Source organism: Megalopta genalis, unplaced genomic scaffold (assembly GCF_051020955.1).
Source record: "Megalopta genalis isolate 19385.01 unplaced genomic scaffold, iyMegGena1_principal scaffold0348, whole genome shotgun sequence".
Taxonomy (NCBI): Eukaryota; Metazoa; Arthropoda; class Insecta; order Hymenoptera; family Halictidae; genus Megalopta; species Megalopta genalis.
In genome coordinates this window covers 145,001-162,500 of record NW_027476417.1, presented here as the reverse complement: position 1 = coordinate 162,500, position 17,500 = coordinate 145,001, and positions in this window count along the sequence as shown.

The following is a 17,500-nucleotide window of genomic DNA, read 5'->3' as shown; positions in this document are numbered from 1 at the left end:
GAACGAAAAAAAAATTTATAGTAAACATTAAAATAAATTACATTACCGTAAACTAGACAAAAAATTACACATTTTTTCCCAATATGAAAATTTTCACAAACTTTTCAAAGTCCCATCGCATCGAGTAAACTTTTTTAATAACGCTTCCGCACGATTCTAAATGCTTAATCCATATGTGAAATCGTTCACTGATCACGAATATCGTATTTAAAAAAATTACAAAAATTTATTTTTCAAAATAATCAAAAAAAACCGAAAAATCACAAGAGTAAAGTACCATTATTTTAAACAATATGTCGTTCTAAATGCTTAATCCCTATGTAAAAAAGTTATCTAAGCAAGAATATGTAATTGAAAAAAATTAGAAAAATTTATTTTAGCCGTAAATCGAAAATAATGGGGACACCGGAGCTGTTCGAAGCGCCGAGACGCGCCGCGTACGCCCGAATATTTTCAAAGTCCCAACGTACCGATCAAGAGTAAAGTACCATTTTCCTACATTAGATTTCGTTCTAAATGCTTAATCCCTATGTAAAAACGTTAGTTAAGCAAGAATATCGTATTTTTAAAAAAATCTAATGATAGGATTTTCCAGAAAATTGAAAAAACCGAAAAATGTCAAGAGTAAAGTGCCATTTTCTGACATTAGATTTCGTTCTAAATGCTTAATCCCTATGTAGAAACGTTAGTTAAGCAAGAATATCGTATTTTTAAAAAAATCTAATGATAGGATTCTTCAGAAAATTGAAAAAACCGTAAAATGTCAAGAGTAAAGTGCCCTTACTTTAAACAATGTATCGTTCTAAATGCTTAATCCCTATGTAAAAAAGTTATTTAAGCAGGAATATGTTATTGAAAAAAATTAGAAAAATTTATTTTAGCCGTAAATCGAAAATAATGGATCGAGCGAATCGGTCGATTGCGCCGAGACGCGCTATGATGCAACAGACGAGCGATTGGAACGCCCGAATATTTTCAAAGTCCCAACGTACCGATCAAGAGTAAAGTACCATTTTCCTACATTAGATTTCGTTCTAAATGCTTAATCCCTATGTAAAAACGTTAGTTAAGCAAGAATATCGTATTTTTAAAAAAATCTAATGATAGGATTTTCCAGAAAAATGAAAAAACCGAAAAATGTCAAGAGTAAAGTGCCATTTTCTGACATTAGATTTCGTTCTAAATGCTTAATCCCTATGTAGAAACGTTAGTTAAGCAAGAATATCGTATTTTTAAAAAAATCTAATGATAGGATTTTTCAGAAAATTGAAAAAACCGTAAAATGTCAAGAGTAAAGTGCCCTTACTTTAAACAATGTATCGTTCTAAATGCTTAATCCCTATGTAAAAAAGTTATTTAAGCAGGAATATGTTATTGAAAAAAATTAGAAAAATTTATTTTAGCCGTAAATCGAAAATAATGGATCGAGCGAATCGCTCGATTGCGCCGAGACGCGCGATGATGCAACAGACGAGCGATTGGAACGCCCGAATATTTTCAAAGTCCCAACGTACCGATCAAGAGTAAAGTACCATTTTCCTACATTAGATTTCGTTCTAAATGCTTAATCCCTATGTAGAAACGTTAGTTAAGCAAGAATATCGTATTTTTAAAAAAATCTAATGATAGGATTTTCCAGAAAATTGAAAAAACCGAAAAATGTCAAGAGTAAAGTGCCATTTTCTGACATTAGATTTCGTTCTAAATGCTTAATCCCTATGTAGAAACGTTAGATAAGCAAGAATATCGTATTTTTAAAAAAATCTAATGATAGGATTTTTCAGAAAATTGAAAAAACCGTAAAATGTCAAGAGTAAAGTGCCCTTATTTTAAACAATCTATCGTTCTAAATGCTTAATCCCTATGTAAAAAAGTTATCTAAGCAAGAATATGTTATTGAATAAAATGAGAAAAATTTATTTTAGCCGTAAATCGAAAATAATGGGTCGAGCGAATCGCTCGATTGCGCCGAGACGCGCTATGATGCAACAGACGAGCGATTGGAACGCCCGAATATTTTCAAAGTCCCAACGTACCGATCAAGAGTAAAGTACCATTTTCCTACATTAGATTTCGTTCTAAATGCTTAATCCCTATGTAGAAACGTTAGTTAAGCAAGAATATCGTATTTTTAAAAAAATCTAATGATAGGATTTTCCAGAAAAATGAAAAAACCGAAAAATGTCAAGAGTAAAGTGCCATTTTCTGACATTAGATTTCGTTCTAAATGCTTAATCCCTATGTAGAAACGTTAGTTAAGCAAGAATATCGTATTTTTAAAAAAATCTAATGATAGGATTTTTCAGAAAATTGAAAAAACCGTAAAATGTCAAGAGTAAAGTGCCCTTACTTTAAACAATATATCGTTCTAAATGCTTAATCCCTATGTAAAAAAGTTATTTAAGCAGGAATATGTTATTGAAAAAAATTAGAAAAATTTATTTTAGCCGTAAATCGAAAATAATGGATCGAGCGAATCGGTCGATTGCGCCGAGACGCGCTATGATGCAACAGACGAGCGATTGGAACGCCCGAATATTTTCAAAGTCCCAACGTACCGATCAAGAGTAAAGTACCATTTTCCTACATTAGATTTCGTTCTAAATGCTTAATCCCTATGTAAAAACGTTAGTTAAGCAAGAATATCGTATTTTTAAAAAAATCTAATGATAGGATTTTCCAGAAAATTGAAAAAACCGAAAAATGTCAAGAGTAAAGTGCCATTTTCTGACATTAGATTTCGTTCTAAATGCTTAATCCCTATGTAGAAACGTTAGTTAAGCAAGAATATCGTATTTTTAAAAAAATCTAATGATAGGATTCTTCAGAAAATTGAAAAAACCGTAAAATGTCAAGAGTAAAGTGCCCTTACTTTAAACAATGTATCGTTCTAAATGCTTAATCCCTATGTAAAAAAGTTATTTAAGCAGGAATATGTTATTGAAAAAAATTAGAAAAATTTATTTTAGCCGTAAATCGAAAATAATGGGGACACCGGAGCTGTTCGAAGCGCCGAGCGCGTCGCGTACGCCCGAATATTTTCAAAGTCCCAACGTACCGATCAAGAGTAAAGTACCATTTTCCTACATTAGATTTCGTTCTAAATGCTTAATCCCTATGTAAAAACGTTAGTTAAGCAAGAATATCGTATTTTTAAAAAAATCTAATGATAGGATTTTCCAGAAAATTGAAAAAACCGAAAAATGTCAAGAGTAAAGTGCCATTTTCTGACATTAGATTTCGTTCTAAATGCTTAATCCCTATGTAGAAACGTTAGTTAAGCAAGAATATCGTATTTTTAAAAAAATCTAATGATAGGATTCTTCAGAAAATTGAAAAAACCGTAAAATGTCAAGAGTAAAGTGCCCTTACTTTAAACAATGTATCGTTCTAAATGCTTAATCCCTATGTAAAAAAGTTATTTAAGCAGGAATATGTTATTGAAAAAAATTAGAAAAATTTATTTTAGCCGTAAATCGAAAATAATGGATCGAGCGAATCGGTCGATTGCGCCGAGACGCGCTATGATGCAACAGACGAGCGATTGGAACGCCCGAATATTTTCAAAGTCCCAACGTACCGATCAAGAGTAAAGTACCATTTTCCTACATTAGATTTCGTTCTAAATGCTTAATCCCTATGTAAAAACGTTAGTTAAGCAAGAATATCGTATTTTTAAAAAAATCTAATGATAGGATTTTCCAGAAAATTGAAAAAACCGAAAAATGTCAAGAGTAAAGTGCCATTTTCTGACATTAGATTTCGTTCTAAATGCTTAATCCCTATGTAGAAACGTTAGTTAAGCAAGAATATCGTATTTTTAAAAAAATCTAATGATAGGATTCTTCAGAAAATTGAAAAAACCGTAAAATGTCAAGAGTAAAGTGCCCTTACTTTAAACAATGTATCGTTCTAAATGCTTAATCCCTATGTAAAAAAGTTATTTAAGCAGGAATATGTTATTGAAAAAAATTAGAAAAATTTATTTTAGCCGTAAATCGAAAATAATGGGGACACCGGAGCTGTTCGAAGCGCCGAGCGCGTCGCGTACGCCCGAATATTTTCAAAGTCCCAACGTACCGATCAAGAGTAAAGTACCATTTTCCTACATTAGATTTCGTTCTAAATGCTTAATCCCTATGTAAAAACGTTAGTTAAGCAAGAATATCGTATTTTTAAAAAAATCTAATGATAGGATTTTCCAGAAAATTGAAAAAACCGAAAAATGTCAAGAGTAAAGTGCCATTTTCTGACATTAGATTTCGTTCTAAATGCTTAATCCCTATGTAGAAACGTTAGTTAAGCAAGAATATCGTATTTTTAAAAAAATCTAATGATAGGATTCTTCAGAAAATTGAAAAAACCGTAAAATGTCAAGAGTAAAGTGCCCTTACTTTAAACAATGTATCGTTCTAAATGCTTAATCCCTATGTAAAAAAGTTATTTAAGCAGGAATATGTTATTGAAAAAAATTAGAAAAATTTATTTTAGCCGTAAATCGAAAATAATGGATCGAGCGAATCGGTCGATTGCGCCGAGACGCGCTATGATGCAACAGACGAGCGATTGGAACGCCCGAATATTTTCAAAGTCCCAACGTACCGATCAAGAGTAAAGTACCATTTTCCTACATTAGATTTCGTTCTAAATGCTTAATCCCTATGTAAAAACGTTAGTTAAGCAAGAATATCGTATTTTTAAAAAAATCTAATGATAGGATTTTCCAGAAAATTGAAAAAACCGAAAAATGTCAAGAGTAAAGTGCCATTTTCTGACATTAGATTTCGTTCTAAATGCTTAATCCCTATGTAGAAACGTTAGTTAAGCAAGAATATCGTATTTTTAAAAAAATCTAATGATAGGATTCTTCAGAAAATTGAAAAAACCGTAAAATGTCAAGAGTAAAGTGCCCTTACTTTAAACAATGTATCGTTCTAAATGCTTAATCCCTATGTAAAAAAGTTATTTAAGCAGGAATATGTTATTGAAAAAAATTAGAAAAATTTATTTTAGCCGTAAATCGAAAATAATGGATCGAGCGAATCGGTCGATTGCGCCGAGACGCGCTATGATGCAACAGACGAGCGATTGGAACGCCCGAATATTTTCAAAGTCCCAACGTACCGATCAAGAGTAAAGTACCATTTTCCTACATTAGATTTCGTTCTAAATGCTTAATCCCTATGTAAAAACGTTAGTTAAGCAAGAATATCGTATTTTTAAAAAAATCTAATGATAGGATTTTCCAGAAAATTGAAAAAACCGAAAAATGTCAAGAGTAAAGTGCCATTTTCTGACATTAGATTTCGTTCTAAATGCTTAATCCCTATGTAGAAACGTTAGTTAAGCAAGAATATCGTATTTTTAAAAAAATCTAATGATAGGATTCTTCAGAAAATTGAAAAAACCGTAAAATGTCAAGAGTAAAGTGCCCTTACTTTAAACAATGTATCGTTCTAAATGCTTAATCCCTATGTAAAAAAGTTATTTAAGCAGGAATATGTTATTGAAAAAAATTAGAAAAATTTATTTTAGCCGTAAATCGAAAATAATGGGGACACCGGAGCTGTTCGAAGCGCCGAGCGCGTCGCGTACGCCCGAATATTTTCAAAGTCCCAACGTACCGATCAAGAGTAAAGTACCATTTTCCTACATTAGATTTCGTTCTAAATGCTTAATCCCTATGTAAAAACGTTAGTTAAGCAAGAATATCGTATTTTTAAAAAAATCTAATGATAGGATTTTCCAGAAAATTGAAAAAACCGAAAAATGTCAAGAGTAAAGTGCCATTTTCTGACATTAGATTTCGTTCTAAATGCTTAATCCCTATGTAGAAACGTTAGTTAAGCAAGAATATCGTATTTTTAAAAAAATCTAATGATAGGATTCTTCAGAAAATTGAAAAAACCGTAAAATGTCAAGAGTAAAGTGCCCTTACTTTAAACAATGTATCGTTCTAAATGCTTAATCCCTATGTAAAAAAGTTATTTAAGCAGGAATATGTTATTGAAAAAAATTAGAAAAATTTATTTTAGCCGTAAATCGAAAATAATGGATCGAGCGAATCGGTCGATTGCGCCGAGACGCGCTATGATGCAACAGACGAGCGATTGGAACGCCCGAATATTTTCAAAGTCCCAACGTACCGATCAAGAGTAAAGTACCATTTTCCTACATTAGATTTCGTTCTAAATGCTTAATCCCTATGTAAAAACGTTAGTTAAGCAAGAATATCGTATTTTTAAAAAAATCTAATGATAGGATTTTCCAGAAAATTGAAAAAACCGAAAAATGTCAAGAGTAAAGTGCCATTTTCTGACATTAGATTTCGTTCTAAATGCTTAATCCCTATGTAGAAACGTTAGTTAAGCAAGAATATCGTATTTTTAAAAAAATCTAATGATAGGATTTTTCAGAAAATTGAAAAAACCGTAAAATGTCAAGAGTAAAGTGCCCTTACTTTAAACAATGTATCGTTCTAAATGCTTAATCCCTATGTAAAAAAGTTATTTAAGCAGGAATATGTTATTGAAAAAAATTAGAAAAATTTATTTTAGCCGTAAATCGAAAATAATGGATCGAGCGAATCGGTCGATTGCGCCGAGACGCGCTATGATGCAACAGACGAGCGATTGGAACGCCCGAATATTTTCAAAGTCCCAACGTACCGATCAAGAGTAAAGTACCATTTTCCTACATTAGATTTCGTTCTAAATGCTTAATCCCTATGTAAAAACGTTAGTTAAGCAAGAATATCGTATTTTTAAAAAAATCTAATGATAGGATTTTCCAGAAAATTGAAAAAACCGAAAAATGTCAAGAGTAAAGTGCCATTTTCTGACATTAGATTTCGTTCTAAATGCTTAATCCCTATGTAGAAACGTTAGTTAAGCAAGAATATCGTATTTTTAAAAAAATCTAATGATAGGATTTTTCAGAAAATTGAAAAAACCGTAAAATGTCAAGAGTAAAGTGCCCTTACTTTAAACAATGTATCGTTCTAAATGCTTAATCCCTATGTAAAAAAGTTATTTAAGCAGGAATATGTTATTGAAAAAAATTAGAAAAATTTATTTTAGCCGTAAATCGAAAATAATGGATCGAGCGAATCGGTCGATTGCGCCGAGACGCGCTATGATGCAACAGACGAGCGATTGGAACGCCCGAATATTTTCAAAGTCCCAACGTACCGATCAAGAGTAAAGTACCATTTTCCTACATTAGATTTCGTTCTAAATGCTTAATCCCTATGTAAAAACGTTAGTTAAGCAAGAATATCGTATTTTTAAAAAAATCTAATGATAGGATTTTCCAGAAAATTGAAAAAACCGAAAAATGTCAAGAGTAAAGTGCCATTTTCTGACATTAGATTTCGTTCCAAATGCTTAATCCCTATGTAGAAACGTTAGTTAAGCAAGAATATCGTATTTTTAAAAAAATCTAATGATAGGATTTTTCAGAAAATTGAAAAAACCGTAAAATGTCAAGAGTAAAGTGCCCTTACTTTAAACAATGTATCGTTCTAAATGCTTAATCCCTATGTAAAAAAGTTATTTAAGCAGGAATATGTTATTGAAAAAAATTAGAAAAATTTATTTTAGCCGTAAATCGAAAATAATGGATCGAGCGAATCGCTCGATTGCGCCGAGACGCGCTATGATGCAACAGACGAGCGATTGGAACGCCCGAATATTTTCAAAGTCCCAACGTACCGATCAAGAGTAAAGTACCATTTTCCTACATTAGATTTCGTTCTAAATGCTTAATCCCTATGTAGAAACGTTAGTTAAGCAAGAATATCGTATTTTTAAAAAAATCTAATGATAGGATTTTCCAGAAAATTGAAAAAACCGAAAAATGTCAAGAGTAAAGTGCCATTTTCTGACATTAGATTTCGTTCTAAATGCTTAATCCCTATGTAGAAACGTTAGTTAAGCAAGAATATCGTATTTTTAAAAAAATCTAATGATAGGATTCTTCAGAAAATTGAAAAAACCGTAAAATGTCAAGAGTAAAGTGCCCTTACTTTAAACAATGTATCGTTCTAAATGCTTAATCCCTATGTAAAAAAGTTATTTAAGCAGGAATATGTTATTGAAAAAAATTAGAAAAATTTATTTTAGCCGTAAATCGAAAATAATGGGGACACCGGAGCTGTTCGAAGCGCCGAGCGCGTCGCGTACGCCCGAATATTTTCAAAGTCCCAACGTACCGATCAAGAGTAAAGTACCATTTTCCTACATTAGATTTCGTTCTAAATGCTTAATCCCTATGTAAAAACGTTAGTTAAGCAAGAATATCGTATTTTTAAAAAAATCTAATGATAGGATTTTCCAGAAAATTGAAAAAACCGAAAAATGTCAAGAGTAAAGTGCCATTTTCTGACATTAGATTTCGTTCTAAATGCTTAATCCCTATGTAGAAACGTTAGTTAAGCAAGAATATCGTATTTTTAAAAAAATCTAATGATAGGATTCTTCAGAAAATTGAAAAAACCGTAAAATGTCAAGAGTAAAGTGCCCTTACTTTAAACAATGTATCGTTCTAAATGCTTAATCCCTATGTAAAAAAGTTATTTAAGCAGGAATATGTTATTGAAAAAAATTAGAAAAATTTATTTTAGCCGTAAATCGAAAATAATGGATCGAGCGAATCGGTCGATTGCGCCGAGACGCGCTATGATGCAACAGACGAGCGATTGGAACGCCCGAATATTTTCAAAGTCCCAACGTACCGATCAAGAGTAAAGTACCATTTTCCTACATTAGATTTCGTTCTAAATGCTTAATCCCTATGTAGAAACGTTAGTTAAGCAAGAATATCGTATTTTTAAAAAAATCTAATGATAGGATTTTCCAGAAAAATGAAAAAACCGAAAAATGTCAAGAGTAAAGTGCCATTTTCTGACATTAGATTTCGTTCTAAATGCTTAATCCCTATGTAGAAACGTTAGTTAAGCAAGAATATCGTATTTTTAAAAAAATCTAATGATAGGATTTTTCAGAAAATTGAAAAAACCGTAAAATGTCAAGAGTAAAGTGCCCTTACTTTAAACAATATATCGTTCTAAATGCTTAATCCCTATGTAAAAAAGTTATTTAAGCAGGAATATGTTATTGAAAAAAATTAGAAAAATTTATTTTAGCCGTAAATCGAAAATAATGGATCGAGCGAATCGGTCGATTGCGCCGAGACGCGCTATGATGCAACAGACGAGCGATTGGAACGCCCGAATATTTTCAAAGTCCCAACGTACCGATCAAGAGTAAAGTACCATTTTCCTACATTAGATTTCGTTCTAAATGCTTAATCCCTATGTAAAAACGTTAGTTAAGCAAGAATATCGTATTTTTAAAAAAATCTAATGATAGGATTTTCCAGAAAATTGAAAAAACCGAAAAATGTCAAGAGTAAAGTGCCATTTTCTGACATTAGATTTCGTTCTAAATGCTTAATCCCTATGTAGAAACGTTAGTTAAGCAAGAATATCGTATTTTTAAAAAAATCTAATGATAGGATTCTTCAGAAAATTGAAAAAACCGTAAAATGTCAAGAGTAAAGTGCCCTTACTTTAAACAATGTATCGTTCTAAATGCTTAATCCCTATGTAAAAAAGTTATTTAAGCAGGAATATGTTATTGAAAAAAATTAGAAAAATTTATTTTAGCCGTAAATCGAAAATAATGGGGACACCGGAGCTGTTCGAAGCGCCGAGCGCGTCGCGTACGCCCGAATATTTTCAAAGTCCCAACGTACCGATCAAGAGTAAAGTACCATTTTCCTACATTAGATTTCGTTCTAAATGCTTAATCCCTATGTAAAAACGTTAGTTAAGCAAGAATATCGTATTTTTAAAAAAATCTAATGATAGGATTTTCCAGAAAATTGAAAAAACCGAAAAATGTCAAGAGTAAAGTGCCATTTTCTGACATTAGATTTCGTTCTAAATGCTTAATCCCTATGTAGAAACGTTAGTTAAGCAAGAATATCGTATTTTTAAAAAAATCTAATGATAGGATTCTTCAGAAAATTGAAAAAACCGTAAAATGTCAAGAGTAAAGTGCCCTTACTTTAAACAATGTATCGTTCTAAATGCTTAATCCCTATGTAAAAAAGTTATTTAAGCAGGAATATGTTATTGAAAAAAATTAGAAAAATTTATTTTAGCCGTAAATCGAAAATAATGGATCGAGCGAATCGGTCGATTGCGCCGAGACGCGCTATGATGCAACAGACGAGCGATTGGAACGCCCGAATATTTTCAAAGTCCCAACGTACCGATCAAGAGTAAAGTACCATTTTCCTACATTAGATTTCGTTCTAAATGCTTAATCCCTATGTAAAAACGTTAGTTAAGCAAGAATATCGTATTTTTAAAAAAATCTAATGATAGGATTTTCCAGAAAATTGAAAAAACCGAAAAATGTCAAGAGTAAAGTGCCATTTTCTGACATTAGATTTCGTTCTAAATGCTTAATCCCTATGTAGAAACGTTAGTTAAGCAAGAATATCGTATTTTTAAAAAAATCTAATGATAGGATTCTTCAGAAAATTGAAAAAACCGTAAAATGTCAAGAGTAAAGTGCCCTTACTTTAAACAATGTATCGTTCTAAATGCTTAATCCCTATGTAAAAAAGTTATTTAAGCAGGAATATGTTATTGAAAAAAATTAGAAAAATTTATTTTAGCCGTAAATCGAAAATAATGGGGACACCGGAGCTGTTCGAAGCGCCGAGCGCGTCGCGTACGCCCGAATATTTTCAAAGTCCCAACGTACCGATCAAGAGTAAAGTACCATTTTCCTACATTAGATTTCGTTCTAAATGCTTAATCCCTATGTAAAAACGTTAGTTAAGCAAGAATATCGTATTTTTAAAAAAATCTAATGATAGGATTTTCCAGAAAATTGAAAAAACCGAAAAATGTCAAGAGTAAAGTGCCATTTTCTGACATTAGATTTCGTTCTAAATGCTTAATCCCTATGTAGAAACGTTAGTTAAGCAAGAATATCGTATTTTTAAAAAAATCTAATGATAGGATTCTTCAGAAAATTGAAAAAACCGTAAAATGTCAAGAGTAAAGTGCCCTTACTTTAAACAATGTATCGTTCTAAATGCTTAATCCCTATGTAAAAAAGTTATTTAAGCAGGAATATGTTATTGAAAAAAATTAGAAAAATTTATTTTAGCCGTAAATCGAAAATAATGGATCGAGCGAATCGCTCGATTGCGCCGAGACGCGCTATGATGCAACAGACGAGCGATTGGAACGCCCGAATATTTTCAAAGTCCCAACGTACCGATCAAGAGTAAAGTACCATTTTCCTACATTAGATTTCGTTCTAAATGCTTAATCCCTATGTAGAAACGTTAGTTAAGCAAGAATATCGTATTTTTAAAAAAATCTAATGATAGGATTTTCCAGAAAATTGAAAAAACCGAAAAATGTCAAGAGTAAAGTGCCATTTTCTGACATTAGATTTCGTTCTAAATGCTTAATCCCTATGTAGAAACGTTAGTTAAGCAAGAATATCGTATTTTTAAAAAAATCTAATGATAGGATTCTTCAGAAAATTGAAAAAACCGTAAAATGTCAAGAGTAAAGTGCCCTTACTTTAAACAATGTATCGTTCTAAATGCTTAATCCCTATGTAAAAAAGTTATTTAAGCAGGAATATGTTATTGAAAAAAATTAGAAAAATTTATTTTAGCCGTAAATCGAAAATAATGGATCGAGCGAATCGGTCGATTGCGCCGAGACGCGCTATGATGCAACAGACGAGCGATTGGAACGCCCGAATATTTTCAAAGTCCCAACGTACCGATCAAGAGTAAAGTACCATTTTCCTACATTAGATTTCGTTCTAAATGCTTAATCCCTATGTAAAAACGTTAGTTAAGCAAGAATATCGTATTTTTAAAAAAATCTAATGATAGGATTTTCCAGAAAATTGAAAAAACCGAAAAATGTCAAGAGTAAAGTGCCATTTTCTGACATTAGATTTCGTTCTAAATGCTTAATCCCTATGTAGAAACGTTAGTTAAGCAAGAATATCGTATTTTTAAAAAAATCTAATGATAGGATTCTTCAGAAAATTGAAAAAACCGTAAAATGTCAAGAGTAAAGTGCCCTTACTTTAAACAATGTATCGTTCTAAATGCTTAATCCCTATGTAAAAAAGTTATTTAAGCAGGAATATGTTATTGAAAAAAATTAGAAAAATTTATTTTAGCCGTAAATCGAAAATAATGGATCGAGCGAATCGGTCGATTGCGCCGAGACGCGCTATGATGCAACAGACGAGCGATTGGAACGCCCGAATATTTTCAAAGTCCCAACGTACCGATCAAGAGTAAAGTACCATTTTCCTACATTAGATTTCGTTCTAAATGCTTAATCCCTATGTAAAAACGTTAGTTAAGCAAGAATATCGTATTTTTAAAAAAATCTAATGATAGGATTTTCCAGAAAATTGAAAAAACCGAAAAATGTCAAGAGTAAAGTGCCATTTTCTGACATTAGATTTCGTTCTAAATGCTTAATCCCTATGTAGAAACGTTAGTTAAGCAAGAATATCGTATTTTTAAAAAAATCTAATGATAGGATTCTTCAGAAAATTGAAAAAACCGTAAAATGTCAAGAGTAAAGTGCCCTTACTTTAAACAATGTATCGTTCTAAATGCTTAATCCCTATGTAAAAAAGTTATTTAAGCAGGAATATGTTATTGAAAAAAATTAGAAAAATTTATTTTAGCCGTAAATCGAAAATAATGGGGACACCGGAGCTGTTCGAAGCGCCGAGCGCGTCGCGTACGCCCGAATATTTTCAAAGTCCCAACGTACCGATCAAGAGTAAAGTACCATTTTCCTACATTAGATTTCGTTCTAAATGCTTAATCCCTATGTAAAAACGTTAGTTAAGCAAGAATATCGTATTTTTAAAAAAATCTAATGATAGGATTTTCCAGAAAATTGAAAAAACCGAAAAATGTCAAGAGTAAAGTGCCATTTTCTGACATTAGATTTCGTTCTAAATGCTTAATCCCTATGTAGAAACGTTAGTTAAGCAAGAATATCGTATTTTTAAAAAAATCTAATGATAGGATTCTTCAGAAAATTGAAAAAACCGTAAAATGTCAAGAGTAAAGTGCCCTTACTTTAAACAATGTATCGTTCTAAATGCTTAATCCCTATGTAAAAAAGTTATTTAAGCAGGAATATGTTATTGAAAAAAATTAGAAAAATTTATTTTAGCCGTAAATCGAAAATAATGGATCGAGCGAATCGGTCGATTGCGCCGAGACGCGCTATGATGCAACAGACGAGCGATTGGAACGCCCGAATATTTTCAAAGTCCCAACGTACCGATCAAGAGTAAAGTACCATTTTCCTACATTAGATTTCGTTCTAAATGCTTAATCCCTATGTAAAAACGTTAGTTAAGCAAGAATATCGTATTTTTAAAAAAATCTAATGATAGGATTTTCCAGAAAATTGAAAAAACCGAAAAATGTCAAGAGTAAAGTGCCATTTTCTGACATTAGATTTCGTTCTAAATGCTTAATCCCTATGTAGAAACGTTAGTTAAGCAAGAATATCGTATTTTTAAAAAAATCTAATGATAGGATTCTTCAGAAAATTGAAAAAACCGTAAAATGTCAAGAGTAAAGTGCCCTTACTTTAAACAATGTATCGTTCTAAATGCTTAATCCCTATGTAAAAAAGTTATTTAAGCAGGAATATGTTATTGAAAAAAATTAGAAAAATTTATTTTAGCCGTAAATCGAAAATAATGGATCGAGCGAATCGGTCGATTGCGCCGAGACGCGCTATGATGCAACAGACGAGCGATTGGAACGCCCGAATATTTTCAAAGTCCCAACGTACCGATCAAGAGTAAAGTACCATTTTCCTACATTAGATTTCGTTCTAAATGCTTAATCCCTATGTAAAAACGTTAGTTAAGCAAGAATATCGTATTTTTAAAAAAATCTAATGATAGGATTTTCCAGAAAATTGAAAAAACCGAAAAATGTCAAGAGTAAAGTGCCATTTTCTGACATTAGATTTCGTTCTAAATGCTTAATCCCTATGTAGAAACGTTAGTTAAGCAAGAATATCGTATTTTTAAAAAAATCTAATGATAGGATTCTTCAGAAAATTGAAAAAACCGTAAAATGTCAAGAGTAAAGTGCCCTTACTTTAAACAATGTATCGTTCTAAATGCTTAATCCCTATGTAAAAAAGTTATTTAAGCAGGAATATGTTATTGAAAAAAATTAGAAAAATTTATTTTAGCCGTAAATCGAAAATAATGGGGACACCGGAGCTGTTCGAAGCGCCGAGCGCGTCGCGTACGCCCGAATATTTTCAAAGTCCCAACGTACCGATCAAGAGTAAAGTACCATTTTCCTACATTAGATTTCGTTCTAAATGCTTAATCCCTATGTAAAAACGTTAGTTAAGCAAGAATATCGTATTTTTAAAAAAATCTAATGATAGGATTTTCCAGAAAATTGAAAAAACCGAAAAATGTCAAGAGTAAAGTGCCATTTTCTGACATTAGATTTCGTTCTAAATGCTTAATCCCTATGTAGAAACGTTAGTTAAGCAAGAATATCGTATTTTTAAAAAAATCTAATGATAGGATTCTTCAGAAAATTGAAAAAACCGTAAAATGTCAAGAGTAAAGTGCCCTTACTTTAAACAATGTATCGTTCTAAATGCTTAATCCCTATGTAAAAAAGTTATTTAAGCAGGAATATGTTATTGAAAAAAATTAGAAAAATTTATTTTAGCCGTAAATCGAAAATAATGGATCGAGCGAATCGCTCGATTGCGCCGAGACGCGCTATGATGCAACAGACGAGCGATTGGAACGCCCGAATATTTTCAAAGTCCCAACGTACCGATCAAGAGTAAAGTACCATTTTCCTACATTAGATTTCGTTCTAAATGCTTAATCCCTATGTAGAAACGTTAGTTAAGCAAGAATATCGTATTTTTAAAAAAATCTAATGATAGGATTTTCCAGAAAATTGAAAAAACCGAAAAATGTCAAGAGTAAAGTGCCATTTTCTGACATTAGATTTCGTTCTAAATGCTTAATCCCTATGTAGAAACGTTAGATAAGCAAGAATATCGTATTTTTAAAAAAATCTAATGATAGGATTTTTCAGAAAATTGAAAAAACCGTAAAATGTCAAGAGTAAAGTGCCCTTATTTTAAACAATCTATCGTTCTAAATGCTTAATCCCTATGTAAAAAAGTTATCTAAGCAAGAATATGTTATTGAATAAAATGAGAAAAATTTATTTTAGCCGTAAATCGAAAAGAAGTCTGTTCGTTTCTCTGTCTCTCTCGCGCGATCGAACTATCGATGTTTCCCGGCAAACTATTGGGAGTTTAATTAAACTTTATACATGAAATTACTCGTTCTGATCCCCGCTACACAGCCGTATACTTTTTATAATTTTGTGGAATCGGGAACCTTGAAATATTTATCATAACGCGGATCGACTGTCTCTGTCTCTTTCTAGATCGGAAGAATCGATGTTTCCCGGCAAACTATTGGGAGTTTAATTAAACTTTATACATGAAATTACTCGTTCTGATCCCCGCTACACAGCCGTATACTTTTTATAATTTTGTGGAATCGGGAACCTCGAAATATTTATCATAACGCGGATCGACTGTCTCTGTCTCTTTCTAGATCGGAAGAATCGATGTTTCCCGGCAAACTATTGGGAGTTTAATTAAACTTTATACATGAAATTACTCGTTCTGATCCCTGCTACACAGCCGTATACTTTTTATAATTTTGTGGAATCGGGAACCTTGAAATATTTATCATAACGCGGATCGACTGTCTCTGTCTCTTTCTAGATCGGAAGAATCGATGTTTCCCGGCAAACTATTGGGAGATTAATTAAACTTTATACATGAAATTACTCGTTTTGATCCCCGCTACACAGCCGTATACTTTTTATAATTTTGTGGAATCGGGAACCTTGAAATATTTATCATAACGCGGATCGACTGTCTCTGTCTCTTTCTAGATCGGAAGAATCGATGTTTCCCGGCAAACTATTGGGAGTTTAATTAAACTTTATACATGAAATTACTCGTTCTGATCCCCGCTACACAGCCGTATACTTTTTATAATTTTGTGGGATCGGGAACCTTGAAATATTTATCATAACGCGGATCGACTGTCTCTGTCTCTTTCTAGATCGGAAGAATCGATGTTTCCCGGCAAACTATTGGGAGTTTAATTAAACTTTATACATGAAATTACTCGTTCTGATCCCTGCTACACAGCCGTATACTTTTTATAATTTTGTGGAATCGGGAACCTTGAAATATTTATCATAACGCGGATCGACTGTCTCTGTCTCTTTCTAGATCGGAAGAATCGATGTTTCCCGGCAAACTATTGGGAGATTAATTAAACTTTATAGATGAAATTACTCGTTTTGATCCCCGCTACACAGCCGTATAATTTTTATAATTTTGTGGAATCGGGAACCTCGAAATATTTATCATAACGCGGATCGACTGTCTCTGTCTCTTTCTAGATCGGAAGAATCGATGTTTCCCGGCAAACTATTGGGAGATTAATTAAACTTTATACATGAAATTACTCGTTTTGATCCCCGCTACACAGCCGTATACTTTTTATAATTTTGTGGAATCGGGAACCTTGAAATATTTATCATAACGCGGATCGACTGTCTCTGTCTCTTTCTAGATCGGAAGAATCGATGTTTCCCGGCAAACTATTGGGAGTTTAATTAAACTTTATACATGAAATTACTCGTTCTGATCCCCGCTACACAGCCGTATACTTTTTATAATTTTGTGGAATCGGGAACCTTGAAATATTTATCATAACGCGGATCGACTGTCTCTGTCTCTTTCTAGATCGGAAGAATCGATGTTTCCCGGCAAACTATTGGGAGTTTAATTAAACTTTATACATGAAATTACTCGTTCTGATCCCTGCTACACAGCCGTATACTTTTTATAATTTTGTGGAATCGGGAACCTCGAAATATTTATCATAACGCGGATCGACTGTCTCTGTCTCTTTCTAGATCGGAAGAATCGATGTTTCCCGGCAAACTATTGGGAGATTAATTAAACTTTTTACATGAAATTACTCGTTTTGATCCCCGCTACACAGCCGTATACTTTTTATAATTTTGTGGAATCGGGAACCTTGAAATATTTATCATAACGCGGATCGACTGTCTCTGTCTCTTTCTAGATCGGAAGAATCGATGTTTCCCGGCAAACTATTGGGAGTTTAATTAAACTTTATACATGAAATTACTCGTTCTGATCCCTGCTACACAGCCGTATACTTTTTATAATTTTGTGGAATCGGGAACCTTGAAATATTTATCATAACGCGGATCGACTGTCTCTGTCTCTTTCTAGATCGGAAGAATCGATGTTTCCCGGCAAACTAATGGGATATTAATTAAACTTTATACA